The sequence below is a fragment of the Symphalangus syndactylus genome, chromosome 15, assembly GCF_028878055.3.
Source record: "Symphalangus syndactylus isolate Jambi chromosome 15, NHGRI_mSymSyn1-v2.1_pri, whole genome shotgun sequence".
Taxonomy (NCBI): Eukaryota; Metazoa; Chordata; class Mammalia; order Primates; family Hylobatidae; genus Symphalangus; species Symphalangus syndactylus.
The window spans coordinates 20,937,774-20,956,173 of record NC_072437.2 but is presented as its reverse complement, the minus strand read 5'-3'; the positions used below and the strand labels follow the sequence as shown (position 1 = coordinate 20,956,173).

The 18,400-nt window shown below is 37.8% G+C and overlaps 1 protein-coding gene across 1 annotated transcript in view; it reads left to right on the top strand.

Moving 5' to 3' along the window:
• LOC134732631 (uncharacterized) overlaps positions 1-18,400 on the top strand; it is a 472,983-nt gene that overhangs the window by 448,338 nt on the left and 6,245 nt on the right. The window lies entirely within an intron of this gene.

Genomic DNA, 18,400 nt, shown 5'->3' with positions numbered 1-18,400 from the left:
TTTATTTGGGATGCCAGAGTGCTTTATCCCACAGTGGTGGGGCTAGCTGGAACTCAGACTCTGACTGCTGGGATGGACTATTCCCATCTGGTTAGGGCTGGACTAAATTCTCCCTTTGTGGGTGCTGGCCAAATTCTGCCCTGTGTATGCTTTCTATTGTAACATGGCAGCACTGAGTTCCAATGTAAAGTTCCACAATCACTTTGCTCTTTCTCCCCCAAGCACACAGATTCTCTCTGCCCCTCATGGCTGCTGCTGGGGAATGAGGGAAGAATGGTGTTGTCAGTCCAAGACTGTTATACCTACCCTTTTTAGCGTTTCTTTCCTTGATACAATGTTAAAACTAGGTACTGTGATCACTCACCTGATTTTTGGTTCCTATGAACGTGCTTTCTTGTGTGAATAGTTGTTCAATTTGGTGTTCCTGTAGGGGTGATGATCTCTGAAGAGTTCTGTTTGATCATCATTCTCCACCTCCCTCAAAATTATTTGCTGTATTAGGAGACACTATGAAAGATATAAATAAATGGAGAGATAAACACATTAATCTATTAGAAAGTTTACTATCATATCAAATCACATTAATAGACATCATACATAAATGGAAATACAAATGTTCAACACAGTTATACAAAGATGCTTAATCTTATTAGAATTAGGAAATGACAGTTAAGACAACAATGAGATACCATTTTATGTTCACTGAACTGGAAAAAGACAAGAAGTCTGTTAAAGTTAAGTGTTAGCAAGGAGGTAGAGTCATGGGAGGTTTTTGCATAGATTTTGTACTGGTATAAAAAATGTACCTTGCTACAATGCTTTTTGTTTGTTTGAGATAGAGTCTCACTCTATTGCCTAGCCTTGAGTGCAGTGGCATGATCTCAGTTCACTGCAGCCTCAACCTCCCAAGCTCAAGTGATCCTCCCACCTCAGCCTCCCAAGTAGCTGGGACCACAGGCATGCACCATGATGCCTGGCTAATTTTGTTTAATTTTTATAGATATGAGGTCTCACTATGTTACCTAGGCTGGTCTTGAACTCCAAGGTTCAAGCAATCCTCCCATCTCAGTCTCCGAAAGTGCTGGGGTTACAAGTGTGAGCCACCACAGCCAGCCTACAGCAATACCTTGGAATGCAATTAGGTACTAGCTGGTAAAGTTAAATAGTCACATAATCTCTGATATGGTTTGGATTTTGTCCCAACCAAATCTCATATCAAATTGGAGGAGGACCCTGGTGGGAGGTGATTGGATCATGGGGACAAATGTCCCCCTTGTTCTCGTGATAGTGAAAAAGTGTGTGACACTTCCCCCTTCACACTCTTTCTCCTGCCACTATGTAAAGAAAGTCCTTGCTTCCCTTTCACCTTCTGCCTTGATTGTAAGTTTCCTGAGGCCTCCCAGTCATTCTTCTTGTTAAGCCTGCAGAACTGTGAGTCAATTAAACCTCTTTTCTTCATAAATTACCCAGTCTCAGGTAGTTCTTTCTAGCAGTGTGAGAATGGACTAATACAGAATATTGGTACTGGGAGTGGGGCATTGCTATAAAGATACCTGAAAATGTGGAAGTGATTTTGGAACTGGGTAATGGGCAGAGGTTGGAACAGTTTGGAGGGCTCAGAAGAAGACAGGAATATGTGGAAAAGTTTGGAACTTCCTAGAGACTTGTTGAATGGTTGTGACCAAAATGCTGATAGTGATATAGACAGTGAAGTCCAAGCTGAGGAGGTCTCAGATGGAGATGAGGAACTTACCGGGAACTGGAGCAAAGGTCACTCTTGTTATGCTTTAGCAAAGAGACTGGCTGCATTGTACCCCTGCTCTAGAGATCTGTGGAATTTTGAACTTAAGAGAGATGATTTAGGGTATCTGGTGGAAGAAATTTCTAAGCAGCAAAGCATTGAAGATGTAGCCTGGCTGCTAGTAAAAGCCTATGCTCATTTGGATAAGTAAAGAGAACTTACATTTAAAAGAGAAATAGAGTGTAAAAGTTTGAAAAATTTGCAGCCTGACCATGTGGTAGAAAAGAAAAATCCTTTTTCTGGGGAGAAATTCAAGCCTGCTGGAGGAATTTGCATGAGTAAAGGAGAACCAAATGTTAATAGCCAAGATAATGGGGCAAATGTATCCAGGGCATTTCAGAGAACCTCACAGAAGCCCCTCCCATTACAAACCTGGAGGCCTAGGTGAGAAAAATTGTTTAATGGGCCAGGCCCGGGGCCCAGCTGCTCTGTGCAGCCTTAGGACATGGTGCCCTGCATCCCAGCCACTCCAGCTCTAGCCGTGGCTTAAAGGGGCCAAAGTATAACTCGGGCTGTGGCTTCAGAGGGTGCAAGCCCCAAGCCTTGGTGGCTTCCACATGGTGTTGGGACTGTCAGTGCACAGCAGCAAGAATTGAGGTTTGGGAGCCCCCTCCTAGATTTCAGAGGATATATGGAAATGCCTGGATGTCCAGCCAGAAGTCTGCCACAGGGACAAAGCCCTCATGGAGAACCTCTACTAGGGCAGCGCAGAGGGGACATGTGGGGTTGGAGCCACCACACGGAGTCCCCAATGGGGTACTGCCTAGCGGAGCTGTGAGAAGAGTGCCATCTTCTCCAGATCCCAGAATGGTAGATCCACCAACCACTCTCACTACACACCTGGAAAAGCTTCAGACACTCAAAGCCAGCCCATGAAAGCAGCTACGGGGGGGCTTCACCCTGAAAAGTCACAGTGGGAGAGCTGCCCAAGGCCTTGGGAGCCCATCTCTTGCATCAGCATGCCCTGGATGTGAGACATGGAATCAAAGGAGATTGTTTTGGAGCTTTAGGATTTAATGACTACCCTGCTGGGTTTCAGATTTGCATGGGGCCTATAGCTCCTTTGTTTTGGTCATTTTCTCCCATTTGGAACAGGAGCATTTACCCCAGGCCTTTATCCCTATTGTGTATTGAAGTAACTAGCTTTTTTTAAATTTTACAGGCTCATAGGTGAAAGTGACTTACCTTTTCTCAGATGAGATTTTGGACTTGGACTTTTGAGTTAGTGCTGACATGGGTTAAGAAGGTGTTGAGAAGGGTTAATTTTTTGCAAAGCGAGAAGGATGTGAGATTTGGAAGGGGCCAGGGATGGAATGATATGGTTTGGATTTGTGTCCCCACCCTAATCTCATGTTGAATTGGAGGAGGAACCCGGTGGGAGGTGATTGGATCGTGGGGGCGGATGTCCCCTTTGCTGTTCTCATGACAGTGAATGAGTACTCACAAGATCCTACGGTTTAAAAGTTTGTGGCACTTCTCCCTTCACTCTCTCTCTACCTCTCTATCCTGCTGCCATGTGAAGAAGTTTCTTGCTTCCCTTTTGCCTCCCGCCATGATTATAAGTTTCCTGAGGTCTCCTAGTAATGCTTCCTGTTAAGCCTGTGTAACTGTGAGTTGATTAAACCTTTTTTTTTCATAAGTTACCCAGTCTCAGGTAGCTCTTCATAGCAGTGTGAGAATGAACTGATACAACCTCTTTGACAGAAATTCCATCCTGAGAGTACATACTAGAGAAACTCTTGCTCATGTGTTAGATGTGTATATGAATTCTCTTTACAACATTGTTTGCAGTATCAAAAAACAAAGTAAACCTAAATGCTTAGTGATTAGAAATAAGATAAACTGTTTTACATTTTATACAGTGAGATACTACATGGCAAACAAATGAAATATAACTACATGTAATAACTTCAATGAATCTTAGAGAAATCATAGAGTGAAGGAAAGGTAAGCTATACTAGAGAATCTTTACTATGCCATCATTTTCATAAATCTTCAAGACAAGCAAAATTGAACATTATATTATATTTATTATGTGTTTGTCTTCATCCTTCCAGGCTGCTATAACAAACTTCCATAAACTGGGTGGCTAACAAACAAATAAAATTATTTCTCACAATTCTGGAGGCAGGGAAATCCAAGATCCAAGTTGTGGACTTGATCACTGTCTGGTGAAGGTCCACTCCCTGGCTCATAGATGGCTGTCTTTTTGCTGCGACCTCACGTGGCAAAAGGGACAAGGGAGCTTTCAGGTATCTCTTTTATCAGGGCCCTCATCCCATTCATGAAGGTCCTTCCCTCATGACTGAGTCACCTCCCAAAGGCCCCACCTGAGAAAACCATCACATTGGGGATTATGTTTCAACATATGAATTTTGGAGGAAACCAAAACTTAGTCTATAACAATATCATTACAATGTATTTTAAAACAGTAATAATAAACAATTAAGAGTAATGATTACCTCTGAGTGGGTGTAGGAACAGGGAGATGCCAGGTAATAATATAAGGAAAGACCATGTATAAAGATGCAAGCTCTCGGCAATGTTCTAGATCTTCAGTTATAAGTTTATAGTGTTATTTCATCAGTTACATATATGTTACATATATTTTTCATGTAACACATATTAAATAATATATTTTAAATAGAAAAAAGAAACATCCCATATAGAAAATTTCAAAGACAAGTTCAAATATCAGTACAAATTTAAGTTCCTACCTCAGCATAATATCTATTGATTGAGAAATTACATAATAAAAATCCATTGTGATTTTCATATGCTTTTTGAAAGAATTAATATATCATCAATCATAACCATATCTATATATATTTTTTAAAAAAGTATGACATACAGTTAGCTCCTCATACAGTTCTTTGGGGGTTAGAAGAGATAATAGCTGTGGAATGCTTAGGAATGGTGGCTGACACATATTAAATGCTCATTAAGTGTCAGTTGCCCGTGTTGTTATTTATTCAGTTTAAAGACAAAGTTTGGGATACCTGTGGGTTCAGCATTTCTGTAAAATCATTCCAAAGTTTTAGCTCATGTGTAGGGAACCAATGAGTTAAACTCATCTGTGGTAAGCAGAATAATGATCCCAAAAGATGTCCCAGTCTTTAATCCCGGCACCTATAACTATGCTGGGTTATATGGAAAAAAGGAGTGTTTGATTTTTTAAAACTGCTGTTCTTGTTTCCCCCATTTTGAGGTATGCGGCCTCATAGTCATTTCGAAAATCTGTGGGGGCCCAGGGGAGCAATTAGTTTCAATCTGGTGTTCACTTCAGATGCTCACATTTTTCTCAGGGCTGAGTCTGATTGCTGACCCAGTGAGTAAAAGAAACTGCCTAGGAGATATGTTGTAAAAGGCCATCTGCCCAGGTGCATCTTTTTTTTAAATTTCTATTTCTGTCTTCTAAAATATAGGGTTGTCCGGATATAGGCATAAGGGCTTTTAGGGCCATTCCCAGGCAAAATAATGAAGCAGAGTCTCACAGCTGTTCAATCTGTGCTTACCCATGCAGCCTCCCTCCCTGCCCGGACAGCTTAATTTTGGCATTCTTGTCCCAGCTCCCTCCCAATGCTGCTGCTGCCTGTACTGCACCTTCCTCCGTCCCCCTGCCCAACTCAGGCGTGCCCATCCTTCTAAGCAGCCAGGCCCACAGGATTCCCATTGATTGTCTACAGTTTGGAACTTTCTATTTTTTTCCCCTTAATCAAGAGTTATGTATGAATATAAATTGAATTTAATATAACCTGAGTGAATAAAATCTGGATTTAAGTCTAGAAATGTCTCTAGTGTGGAGCTGAGCTGCTTTCTACCTGCTGGAAGAGCCTGCAGAAGAAAGATAGAGGGACTTTGGGGGTGGGTTCAGAGTCTTGGTATTGAGCGTAACAGCTGCTAGGAGCAGTACTGGTTACTCCTGTCATTTCTTAAGTAGTCAGGCAAGATTTGCTTGACCTGATGGTTAACATTTTCACAAGGGGTAGAACAGTGTTTGGGCAGAAGGAAGTCTTGCACTGTGGCTGAGGGTAAAATTAGGGGTGGGACAGAGAGAAAGTTGGTCATGAGAGGTAAATGGACTCTTCTTCTCTGTGATGTGTTTTCCAAATTTTCTACAATGGGCATGCATTACTTTTACTTAAAAAAAAAGTAAAAATATTCAGTGGCTGTGTATATATGTCCCAACAATGAGTTGAAGAGTGAGAGTTTCAGGCCATATGGAGTCCCATAGGGAAGCCACTATGGAAGGGCATCTGGTATCTTTCTTCTTTTTCTAAAGTACACCAAATATAAAGTGCTTTTCTCTTGAAAAATCAAATTAAACTTGTTCTATTTGCAATAAAGTTGCCCACTGATGTCCATTTGGAAAGCACACCTGACAATTAAAAAGTAAATGTAATATGGATTTAGTGGTAACTAATGAGAAATCATGTTATTTACTTGGATATTAGTGATGTCCCAATAACATGGCTAAAAGCTACCAAATTTTCCTTTAAAATGTTATATTTATTTCTTTAAAAAGTATGCAATAAATCATTTTTTTATTTTCATAGGTTATTGGGGAACAGGTGTTGTTTGGTTACGTGAGTAAGTTCTTTAGTGGTGATTTGTGAGATTTTGGTGCACCCATCACCCAAGCAGTATACGCTGCACCAAATTTATAATCTTTTATCCCTCACCCTTTTCCCCCTGAGTCCCCAGAGTCCATTGTGTCATTCTTATGTCTTTGCATCCCATAGCTTAGCTCCTGCTTATGAGTGAGAACAGACGATGTTTGGGTTTCCATTCCTGAGTTAAGGAAGTTAATTTCGTAGCACTTTTACTTTATAGTCTTTTTCTTTGGTTGGTCAAAATTTAATTGTGTCATTCTTATATCTTTGCATCCCATAGCTTAGCTCCTGCTTATGAGTGAGAACAGACGATGTTTGGTTTTCCATTCCTGAGTTAAGGAAGTTAATTTCATAGCACTTTTACTTTATAGTCTTTTTCTTTGGTTGGTCAAAATTTAATTGTGTCATTCGGTTGAAGCATTAATATTGCATAAGAAGGCAAGACATTTCGCAAACCTAAAAATAGTTTAAATGTAATTCTTGAATTGTCAAGAGAGTTACTATTAATTATTTAGAGGCTTTTTGAATTTTTGAATTGAAATCTTAGTCATTGTTTAAAATGGGTCACTTACATAATTCTCTCAGTTATTAATTTATTCATCAAATATATTTTGGTTCTCAGCTATATGCAACATATTCCTTGAGATTTAAGAATGGGTGCTTCTCTTCAGAGAGCTTACCATCTAGTAGAGGGGATAGGATGCACACAAGGAATACTGTAAGAATTGGAAAGTGGTAGGTCCTGCAGGAATTAAGATAGGTTAAGGTGGTTGCAGTATGTGGGCAGGATAGGGACAGACATAGTAAGATCAGTCTTAGCAAGAGGAAGAGCACAGCAAAGGAAGGAAGGAAAGAAACCCAAGATGTGATCTGGGAACAGCAAGTAGAGGCTACATATCTATAGAAAAAATGCTACTGGCCTCTAGCCACTATGTTTATATAAAGTTAATGGTAGATTTGTGGGTTTTATGGTTCCTGTTTTGTAATAACCTCTAACCCACTAAGTATGACAAGTAGATTTTCATTTGACCCAGTAGACATATACTACTCAGCCTGGAATTTCACGTCGCTGAGGAGTGAGTGTCATTGTTTCATTCCCAATGCTGTCGCACTTTGTCTCATGGTTGTTGATGAAGCAAAATCCTCTTTTTTGATTTTTATACCTGTGATGGACAGTTTTGCATGTCAACATTGCCAGGCTATAGATCTGAGCCATTCAATCAAATATAAATCTAAGTGTTGCTGTGAAGGCATTTCATAGATGTAACTAAAGTTTATTACCAGTTGACTCTAAGTAAAGAGGCATTATCCCAGATAATCTGGGTGGGCCTTACTCAATCAGTTGAAAAGTCTTAAGAGGAGAGCTGAGGCTTCCCTGAGAAAAAAGGAATTGTACCTGTGGACTGGAGCTCCAGCCACTGCCTTCCCTGCCAGCCTTCCCTATTGATTTTGGGCTTGCCTAGCCAGCTCCTGCAAGTGTGTAAGCCAATTCCTTTCAATAAATGTCAATATATATCTCCTAATGGATGTACTTCTACAGTTGAACCATGAGACAACACAAAGCTTTTTCTACTCCTTTTTGAAATTATGCTCCTTGGTTCCCTTTGCTGAATGTTTCCCTTTCCCAGTGGTCTAATATGTGTGAAATCCTCTAACTTTTCTCTTCCCAAGCTTTACTTATTATTTTCCATTGCTAGCTCATAATTCTCTTGCTTATTACATGTTTATTTTACTCCATTTCTTTAATCTTTACTCCTGTATTAGCCCATTTTCACACTGCTATGAAGATACTACCTGAGACTGGGTAATTTATAAAGAAAGGAGGTTTAATTAACGTCCACAGTTCTGCATGGCTGGGGAGGCTTCAGGAATCATGAAGGAAGGCAAAGAGGAAGCTAGGCATGTCTTACATCAAGGCAGGAGAGAGAGAGAGCACAGGAAAAACTGCCACTTTTTAAACCATCAGATCTCGTGAGAACTCCCTTGCTATCACGAGAAGAGCATGGGGGAAACCACCCCCATGATCCAATCACCTCCCACCAGTCCCTCCCTCGATACGTGGGGATTACAGTTAGAGATGAGATTTGGGTGGGGACGCAGAGCCAAACCATATCAATGCCCTAGCAATCCTTGGCTCTAGTATGTTCTTTCTGTCTTTGTTTTGGTCTCTCTCTCTCATATATATCAATATCTGTTTACCTTCAGAAAGTCAGTTCCACAGGACAGGGAGTCTTTGATTGGTTCATTGATGTTTGCCAAGCACTTTAGAACTGTGCTTCACACATAAGAGATGTTTTTTGTTTATGAAAGTATAGATTTTATTAAATTAAATATTCATTAAATGAAATATTTTATTTATTTGTAAATGTCTTTACACCTGAACATCGTTCATTGAATGATAATGGCATTGCATGAAACATTTCTCTCTGCCTCACTGTGGGGTTTGTTGGTGCAAGGCAGTTATTTTGGATGTTTCTGCTTTGAAGATTCAAACTCTCCATCAGGTGTGTAATCTCAATATCTAGAAAAAAGACAAAGTATAAGGCAGATAGTTACCCACTGTAGATCTGAGCTCTTCCTTCCAATTCAACATTACTGATAACAGAGGTAGCTTAACCCCTATCCATCTGTTGTCTGCATTTCTCTCTCAATCAGTTCTAAACTCAGAGACTGTTGAAGAGGTATGCTTAATTCCACCCACCAAATTCTACAACATGTACATGGAACAAATCTATTTTTAGTCTTCTCTGGGAAAACATGCTTTCTCTCTTTTTGGGGAGATCCAATTCCGTTTCCTACTTAAATTTTTTTTGTTATAGTAGAACTGCCAGTCACACAGTAGTCTGTCTTTCCTCAAACGTGTGTGTGATTGCAAGTGACAATTCTTCCCAGACAATTTTTTTTTTTGAATTGGGATTAAGAAAATTGAGGCTGCTCTTCTCTGGTGTCATTCTGATATTTTATATTTTACCTTTTTTCATAAAATTAAAGATAATAATATGGCCATCTTTCTGCAAAATTAGTTATGAATTTTGGAAAGTCCCCTGAAGGAAACTGTAGAGGGAATTGACCAAGCACACCCTTGGCACTGTATTGGCACCAATTGAAATGAGACATATTTGGTTGAGGAAGGCCCCAATGCATACTTTTATAGGGTTTTCTTCACTAATGCTAAAGACATAAGGGCAGGGAATGAAGTTGTGGGGTGAAATAGGATGGAGGCTACTAGCTAAATTCAACTTTCGAGTGGTTCAGGTCGTAGGTGGTGAGATGTCATGCAGCCTGGATTATTGAAAAAGAATTTGCATAGTAAAATTAACTGAATGACACCAGTCACTATTTCCTGGGCTCCAAAATGCCTATATCTTTGTCTGCTTTCTCAGGTAAACAATCTGCGGTTACTGTCCTTGGAAGCCTCCCTAGAATTCTCAACCTAGTTCTCGCATTGGGCATCCTCTTATGGCCTCTCCTCCTGGTTCATAAACTGAATCTGGCACCTACTCAATGTTTCCTTAATATAAACTCTTACAAGCCACAAACTCTGCTGGGTACATTAATATCCAGGTTCTTTTACCAGACATAATATTACTTAGTTCCTTTAATAGTTTAAATCTTTCAAATTGTTCTCTAGTAATAAAATAACAGTGCATTTTTGTTTGGGAGAACGTAAAGATTTATAGTCTTTTGAAATATTGGGCTTGTCTTACTTTCATTCAATACAATATTTATCACTTTTGGTCATTAGAACATAATGTTCATCTCAAAGAAAGTGAATACTTTTATATGCCTGTGAACATGAAGTGCTGTTAGATTCTAAAACTGATTCAAGTAGACAATAGAGTGACTAAGCAATGTGAGTTTGCCTCTTTTTTGAAAACCTCCCACTTGTAGAAATTTGTGATTTATGAGGCAAGCTGAAAAGGCTTATTAATCTGTCTGGTAATCAGATAATTATAGCAAAGAATACCATAGTTAGAACTTAGCAGAGGGATATTTGAAGTCAAGTACAGGGCAAAATCAAAGGAAATAAAAACAAAACACTAAAATCTTCCAGATAGATGTAATAAAATTCCTTGTGTTAATAACGAGAGGCATAAAAGTGTCCCCCGGCCACGTTCCTGCCATCCCTTCTGTTTCTTTGACACTGGTGTACTTTCCAGCAAATGCATCGTCAAGGCAACGTCATTGCTCATTTGCTGAATGTCTGTTGCATGCCAGGCTCTGGGCCAAGAATTCTGCTAAATGTGAACATGCGCAAAACATGGCTTCTTTTGAAGGGGAGCTTATGGTCTCCTGAAGGAGATAGACAGATATGAGGTTTGTAAGTCAGAAGGGTGTCAGTATGTCTGATTCCACCTTGAGAAAAGGGCCAGCCAGGTTGTCCCATGCCACTGGGAAATTTTGGCCTGCATGGAACACGGTAATTCCCTGTTGTTCTATTGATTAGCATTTGGGTAATTTTCAGTTTTTGGCTATCATGAAGGAAATGACTGTAGTAAGTGGAGCAGGAGAAAGGCTAAGGGCTGAGTGAAAATGGCTGCAACTGGAAATCTCAACATATGAGGTAAAATTGGGGGCCAAGATCTAGGGAATACTAGAATATGATAGGAAGTGAGCAAAATGTCAAGAAGGAGGCAAGAATCTTTAAATATGGCCATGATTCCAACTCAGGTATCGGAGGTTTTCTATTTTTTTCTTTGTTTGAACAATGTTTTCTTCACTTTTTTATTGAAGTATAACATAAAGGGGAGTACACAAATCATAAAATATATGAGTTGTTCAATGAGTTGCCACACTGTAACCATACCTATGTAACTACTAGCCAGGTGTGTTAGTCAGGGTTCCCTAGAGGGACAGAACTAACAGGATAAATGTATATATGAAGGGGAGGTTATTAGGCAGATTGACTCACACAGTCACCAGGTGAAGTCCCACAATAGGCCGTGTGCAAGCTGAGGAGCAAGGAAGACAGTCTGAGTCCCAAAATCTCAAAAGTAGGGAAGCCAATAGTGCAGCCTTCAGTCTGTGGCTGAAGGCTGGATAGCACCTGGCAAACCACTCGTGTAAGTCTAAGAGTTCAAAAGCTGAAGAACTTGGAGTCTGATGTTCAAGGGCAGGAAGCATCCAGCACGGGAGAAAGATGAAAGCCAGAAGACTCAGTAAGGTCTTCTTCTACCTTCTTTTGGCTGCTTTATTCTGGTCATGTTGGCAGCTGATTGGATGGTGCCCACCCAGATTGAGGGTGGATCTGCCTCTCCCAGTCCACTGATTCAAATATTAATCTCCTTTGGCAACACCCTTACAGACACACCCAGGAACAATACTTTGCATCCTTCAATCCAATCAAGTTGACACTCAATATTAACCATCACAACAGAACATTACCAGGGCTTTACAAACATTACCAGGGCTTTACAAGCAGCCCTCTCCATCACTACCCACTTCCTCCTTCCGACTATTCCCAGTAGCCCCATATTTACCCATTCTTGAAATCTGTTTATTAATATTTCTTTTTTTTTTTGATACAGAGTTTAGCTCTGTCACTTAGGCTGGAGTGCAGTGGCACCATCTCAGCTCACTGCAACCTCTGCCTCCCAGGCTCACATGATTCTCCTGCCTCAGCTTTTGGAGTAGCTGGGATTACAGGTGCCCGCCACCACACTTGGCCAACTCTTGTATTTTTAGTAGAGATGGGGTTTCATCATGTTGGCCAGGCTGGTCTTGAACTCCTGAACTCAGGTGATCTGCCCACCTCAACCTCCCAAAGTGCTGGGATTACAGGTGTGAGCCACCATGCCCAGCCTGTTTGTTAGTAATTTTGAACAGTATTCCACACTACAAATATAAAAATGTTCTTTAAAATTCATTCTATTGATTAGCATTTGGGTAATTTTCAATTTTTGGCTATCATGAGTAGTACTGCTATCAATTCTTATATGTGTCTTTTGGTGAACACACAGGTACTTTACACATTGAGTAATGCCTAGAAGTGGAATTTCTGGGTCATGGGATATGCACGTTTAATTTATTAGATGATGCTGATAAGTTTTCCAAAATGATTGTAGTAGCTTATACTTCCAGCAGCAGCATATGGAAGTTCCAGTTGCTCCACATCCTCATCAGCCGTTTTGTTTGTTTGTTTTAGCCATGTAGGCAGATTGTAGTGATATCCAGTGATCTCATTTTGGTTGCAAATTGTATTTCCCTGACAACTAATACAATTGAGCACATTTGGCCACTGACATGTCATCTTTTGTGAAATACCATTCAAGCCTTTTGCTTCCTGCCCTTCTTTTTAAAGATTGGTTTAACCTTTTTCTAACTAATTTGTGTGTTTAAAAAAATGCATTCTAGATATGAGTCCTTCAGTCCTGTGTTGAATATGCATACCAAATATTTTCTCCCCCTATCTGGGTTGCCTTTAACTGTCTTAGTTGTACTTTTTTGAACTGATGTTTTTTATATTAAAAATTTTTATTTTTTTTTAAGTTAGCACTTTAGCACTTTTTTTGTCTGTTTAAGAAATCTTTGCCTACACTGAGGTCATTAAGACATTTTCTGATGTTTTTGCCTAAGACATCATTGTTCTACCTTTCACATTTATATCTGCAGCCCACATGGAGATAGATGTCAAATTAAGTTTTTTCATATGTGTGTCCAACTGACCCAGTAATAATTTATTAAAAAAATCATCCATTCTCCCTCTACATTGCAAAGTCACCTATGTCATAAAGCAGGGCACTGCATATGTGTGGCTCTATTTTTAGACTCTTTATTCTGTTTCATAAGTTAGTCTATACTTTTACCAATTCCATATTGTTATACTTCTGTATTTTTATAATAGGTCTTAATATCTGGAGGTATAAATTATCCAGCCTTGTTGTTCTTTAAAACTGTCTTAACTATACTTGGCCCATTGGATCACTATTTATATTTTAGAATCAAACTGTCAATTTGAAGAAATAAAATTCTACTGGGTTTTGAATGAATCTATTGTATTAGCTATCTATTGCTGCCGAACAAATTACAAATTATCACAAAACTCAGTGGCTTAAGCAACAACATTGATTAACTCACTCTTTCTGCAGGTCAGGAATTTGGGCATGTTTTAGCTGACTCCCTTGGTTCATGGTCTCTTGTGGGCTTCAGTGAAGGTATCAGCCGGGGCTGTAGTTATTTCAAGGCTCCACTGGGGAGCAATATTGTATACTTCCAAGCTTGCTCCTGTGGTTGTTGGCAGGATTCAGTTTCTCACTGATTGTTGGACAAAGGCTGACCTCACTTTCTTGCCATATAGGCCTCTCCAGAAAGTCATCTTGTTTCATCAAAGCATGCAAACCAAGAAGGCAATAGAGAGAGAATACCAGCAAGATGAAAGTCTTTAATGGAAGCCACATCCCATCACTCTTGACATATTATACTGATTATACACAGGTCAGTAGGTCCAATGCACAATTAAGAGTAAGGTATTTTAAAAGAGTGAGAATAGTAGAAGATGGGGGTCATTGGGAATGCTGTTGAGTTGTAAGCATTTTTAATATATCCTGAATACTAAACCCTAATCAGATACATGGTTTGCATGTCTTTTCACATTCTTTTTACTGTCCTTTTATGCACAAAGGTTTTAAGTGTTAATTAAATCCAATTTATCTATTTTCTTCTTTTGTTGCTTGTGCTTTTGATGTCATAGCTAAGAATCTATCGAAATTGAGAAATGCGGGCCCTCCAACTTTGTGTTTATTTCCAAGAATGTTTTACCTATTTGAAGCCCCTTGCAATTCCATCTGAATTTGAAAATCGTATTTTCTATTTGTGCAAAAAAGGCCACTGGAATTTTGATAGGCATTGCATTGAGTCTGCGGATTGCTTTGGGTAGTATATACTTCTTAACAATATTGTCTTCCAATTCATGAACATTAGATGCTTTTCCATTTATTCAGGTCTTTAATTTCTTTCAGTAATGTTTTGAAGTTTTATTACTTTCTTGATTAAATTTATACCTAGGTATTTATTCCTTTGGATGCAATTGTAAATGGAATTTTTTTAAACTTCCTTTTTGGATTGTTTATTGTTTGTTATTCTTTTGCCTTTTGAGTCTCATGAGAGCTCTTCTCAATTTGAGCCTCTCATTTACAATCTCCAAAATTTTCAGATGCCTCTAAAGGAAAAGTGGTCCAAATGCTGCACTTAGCACCTTGGGCCCTGAAATTACATGCCTATTCTATAGAAAAATATGTTGTCAAGCAGGACATAGGCCCTGTGACATTCAGTTGGGTCAACTATGGTTCAGAGCAAAAGATCAGACAGTGATAAAACAAGTTTAGTACAAAAAAAGTGGGAAAGATAGAGCAAATAGACCTGCAACCATCCTGACCTCGTCACTCTATTTATGTTTCCACGAGGAGGTATTAAAACCCTTTCAGTGTCAAGTTTGTTATCTGAATGGAAATAACTACCTCATAGAGTTGCTTTATAAATTAATGATGATAAAGTGAGTAAAACTCTTCGCAAATAGTAGTTATCCTTCCTAATTGCCATGTTAGAGACAGAAAGTAGTGTGAGGTTAGGCTGATAAAACCAAAGTAGGCTCAATTGATCCAATTTGATAAATGTTCTTTATTATTTTATAATGCTGCCTATCTATCCTAAAGAATTCAGCATTTGCTAAATTGATCTAAAAAATTTATTTAAAATGAAAAAATGTTTTAATTTATAATGTTTTAATTAAAAATATTACATTTGATAACATTCTAAAATAATTTCAAAGTGAAACATTTTTCTTTTGAACAAAACTGAGTATAATAAGCAAGTCTTAATTTGGTCCTATATACTGGAATTAGTGTCAAATTGGGGACATCCATCAGATATGTGGGCATCCAAATGCTCTATGCACAGCAACAAATGCTTAAAACAGTAAATGGAAGAAAAAAATCAAAAAGAAACATTAGCACTTGATCATATAAATATGGATTTAGGTCTCAATTGTAATTATGATTTTTGAAATGTTCTGCAGATATGTTGTACATTGGTGCATTGGAAATTAAAAAATACGTAGGCAAGCTGGATCACAACACTTAGACATTAAATATAGAGTTATTTTCTAAGGCCTTCAATTATTTTTATTTATTTATTTATTTTTGGGACAGAGTGTCGCTCTTCTTGCCCAGGCTGGAGTGCAGTGGCGTGATCTTGGCTCACTGCAACCTCTACCTCCTGTGTTCAAGTGATTCCCCTGGCTCACCCTCCCAAGTAGCTGGTATTACAGGCATGCGTCATTGCGCCTGGCTAATTTTGTATTTTTAGTAGAGATGGGGTTTCACTATGTTGGTGAGGCTGGTCTCGAGCCCCTGGCCTCAAATGATCTGCCTGCCTCAGCCTCCTAAAGTGCTGGGATTATAGGCATGAGCCACCATGCCCAGCCAGCATTCAATTATTAAACAACACTTATAAAATCAAAAATTAAAAAAATGATAGTTTTATTTCTATCCCTGCTTTTGTAAATTTTGCCTGTCTCCAGCCTTTGCCAGCTGTAAAAGCAAAGTCTGTCACTTGTCACATGGGCAAAGGGAGGGTAGATGAATTTGCTTATCTCCATCACTACTGGTGGAAAACAAATTTTTTCCGGTCCAAATAGTGAGTTATTATCTCTATTTTCTTATATAAAAGATAACACATCATTTTTTTCATTAGTTCAGCTACAAACCTTTTGAACAACTATTGATAAGATTAAGTGACTTACTGACAATTTCGGCCAATGAAATAATGATGGCATATGTCAACCTCTGAATAATTGTTGTTCAAAAGATCTGACTTAACTACGTTGAAAAGAAAGTTAAGAACATCTTTAAAAATGCTTTCTTTGTTACTTTATGATTGAAGTCTAAAAAATATTTAAGCATGATACATTTTCCAAGTTTATTGGAGATTTTGGTTGTTATTCTTAAAACATAAAATAGGTTTCTAAGGTCAAATGGGTTCCAGAACCTTGGAGAATTCAATCAAGATAACATTTGTTTTTCAAGACAATGCAAAATCTGTAATATGAATGTCCACTGTGAATCTCCAGGAAAGTGAGTTTGGGGTGGAACTTACTAGGTATCAGTCCCCAGAATCACAGACTATGTTTCTCAACCTCTTTTCTTAGGAACAATTAGGAGATTTCCTATAAGTACTTGAATTTAAGAGAAAGTTAACTTAGTAATCAATTATCCACAAATTGATCCATTTCAAAAATCTTGTGCTTCAGAATCTAGTAATAATGCTATTGAGATGTTTTAATTTGATTTGCCATTGTCTGTTAGATTCAGTTATAGAGAAAACTCATATCTTAGGATCCCATATAGTAAGAAATTCAGCATCAATATATGATGAAATGTTATGCTAAAAATGCTTTTTTAGTGAATATATTGGCTATGACTCTTTCAATGGCAAGTAATAAAAATTACTTGAACCATATTAAACAACAAAGGAAGGATTATTATAATGATACAAATTTATTCTCTATCTAATTTATTTTCTATCATCAGAACCCACAGGCAAGAATGTAGCTGGGTGTCAAGACTGTCTAGAACCATGCTGTCTGATTGGAAAATGATGTGAGCAACAAATGTTGGCATATCTGTAATCCTGATTTTTCTAATAGCTGGATGAATTTAATTTTAACAATATTTTATTTAACGCAATATATCCAAAATACTATCGTTTCGATATGTAATTAGCCTGGAAATATTAATGAGATATTTTCTATTCTTTTGTTTTTGCACTAAGCCTTTAAAATCTAATGTGTATTTTTATGCTTAAAGAACATTTTTATTTTATTCTATTTTGAAAGAACATTTTAATTCTAAGTAGTTACGTTTCAAATGCTTAAAAGCCTTATGTGGCCAGTGGCTATCATACTGCACAGTGCAAGTCTAGAGCAAAGAATGACAAAAATTTAGGGAACCCAGGTAATTCTCTCTCAGGTTTAAAATTTCAGAAAAGTTTATTTTGGTGAAACCATTATAAATTTATTCATACCTGTTCAAAGGCAAAAAATGGCACACAAGATTGAAAAAGAAATGCAACTATATGTTGTTATTTTCAGGAATTATACCTAGAATAGAGGACAAAGTTTGAAAAATAAGAACACAGAAAAAGATTGATTAGGCAAATATTAATTAAACAAAACAGATTAGAATATCACATGACATAGGCTGTCAGGAATAAAGAGGTATGAAACATAATAATAAAGTTTTCAATTCACCAAAAATATATAAATCCATACTATGTACATAACATAGCCTCAACACATATACAGTAAAAATTGGGAAAACAAAGACATTCATGAAACAATTGTTTTAGTGGAATGTTTTAAAACACTTCTCATTGTAATTGATAGAGGAAGGAAAAATTAGGGAGGATATAAAATATTTAAACAATGCAATCAATGAACAATCTTGATCTAATGGACATATATAGAACTCTGCACACAACAATCAGAGAATACACATTTTTTTCAAATATACATTTAGGCCTTTCATTTATGAAAAGGAGCAGCATACTACACCATAAATCTCAATGTGACTTAAGAAATGTTTTATACAGAATACAACTCAGTAAAAACTAGTAATAAAAAATAATTAAAAAGTACTACACACTTGAAAATGTAAATATGCAGCTTTAAATAACATATAAATTATAAAAGACATTTTAATGGAAATTAGAAATCACCTAAAACTGGTAATAAATACGCTACATGTAAAAACTTGTGTGATACAGTTAAAACCATACATAATAAAATCTGTGTCCCTAAATTTTTGTATACATGTTACAGAAGAAGGGATAAAAATTAATCAGGTCTAACTTAAGAAATAAAAAATGAGCAGCAAAAGTTCAAAGAATCCTGGGAGTCCAATTATAGCATTTAGTTTCCTTTTCTTTCCCATGTAAATTTCTCACATAATATTATTGATTCTACTTTCTCATTTTCTCTGATATCAGTCTT